We start from the raw sequence: 1,627 nt of genomic DNA, 5'->3' as shown, positions 1-1,627 counted from the left end.
CCATCTACTATCGTATACCTTGGAGCCTGGTACAGCACCTGCCATGTGTCATTAAGCCCCTCGGGTAACTTTCCTTCAGTGAGATACTCGAGGATGGGGGTCATCCAGGTCGGTCTGGCGTCGATCATCTCAACCTCTGCCCCAACCTTTTCTACGCTTGGTTTCTCCAGGAACTCTACCTGTACTAACCCCAAAGCCTCCGTCTCCCCAGAGGTAGCGAGCTTGGCGAGGGCGTCTGCGTTAGCGTTCTGCTCTCGAGGTATCTGCTCGATTGAGTCTCGTTCAAATGCAGACAGTTCGACTTTTACCTTGGCCAGGTAAGCAGCCATCTTGGCTCCCCATGCTTGATATTCACCTAGCACCTGGTTTACCACGAGCTGGGAATCGCTGAAGCACTGAACGGAGCTGACCTTCAACTCCTGGGATGCCCTTAGCCCGGCCAGCAAAGCTTCATATTCAGCCTCGTTGTTGGAGGCCTTGGATCCGAATCTCAGCGCCGAGTGGAATCTATGCCCTTCTGGGGATATCAAAATGATTTTATCCCCAGAGCCGTTCTCATTATATGAGCCATCCACGAAGATCTTCCATGACGCCTGGGTCGAGGTGACCTGGGGTGACCCTTCCATAGGATCCTCCCTGAATCCTGTGCACTCTGCCACAAAGTCAGCCAGGGCATGACTTTTTATAGCAATTCATGGGGTGTACAAAATCTCGAACTGACTGAGCTCGATAGCCCATTTCAACAGGCGTCCCGATGCTTCAGGTTTTTGCAAAACCTGCCTTAAAGGTTGATCGGTCATGACGTGTATTGAGTGGGACTGGAAACACAGCCTGATCTTTCGGGAGGCCGTGATAAGATAGAACGCCCATTTTTCCATCAATGGGTATCGGGATTCGGCTCTGAGAAGTCTCTTGCTGATGCGGTTTTTGAACCCGGTCTTCTTCACGGACCAATACGGCACTAGCTGCATCTTCTGTGACAACTAGGTAAAGGAAAAGAGGCTCTCCTGCCTTTGGTTTGGACAATACGGGCGGCTCGGCCAGATGTGCCTTCAGGTCAAGGAAAGCACTCTCGCACCCCTCTGTCCATTCGAACTTCTTATTTCCTCGGAGCAGGTTGTAGAATGGCAGGCACTTGTCGGTGGATTTTGAAATAAACCGATTAAGGGCTGCCACCCTTCCTGTCAGGCCTTGAACGTCCTTACGCGACCTAGGTGAGGGAAGCTCGAGCAATGACCTGATCTTATCGGGGTTTGCCTCGACTCCTTGGGTATTGACGATGAAACCCAAGAATTTTCCAGGCGCGACCCCAAAAGTGCACTTCTGTGGGTTAAGCCTCATGTCGTACTCCCTTAGTATCTTGAAGCATTCCTCCAGGTCGGAAACATGGTTAACGGCAGTCTTTGACTTGACCAACATGTCATCAATGTACACTTCCATGTTCTTCCCGATCTGGTTGGCAAACATTCTATTCACCAATCTCTGGTATGTAACGCCGGCGTTCTTCAGTCTGAATGGCATGACCTTGTAACAATAGACGTTAGTTGGGGTCATGAAGCTGGTGTGCTCCTGGTCCACCGGATTCATGGCGATCTGATTGTAGCCTGAGTACGCGTCCATAAAGGAC

Source organism: Humulus lupulus, chromosome 9 (genome assembly GCF_963169125.1).
Source record: "Humulus lupulus chromosome 9, drHumLupu1.1, whole genome shotgun sequence".
NCBI lineage: Eukaryota > Viridiplantae > Streptophyta > Magnoliopsida > Rosales > Cannabaceae > Humulus > Humulus lupulus.
This window is presented reverse-complemented; position numbering follows the sequence as displayed.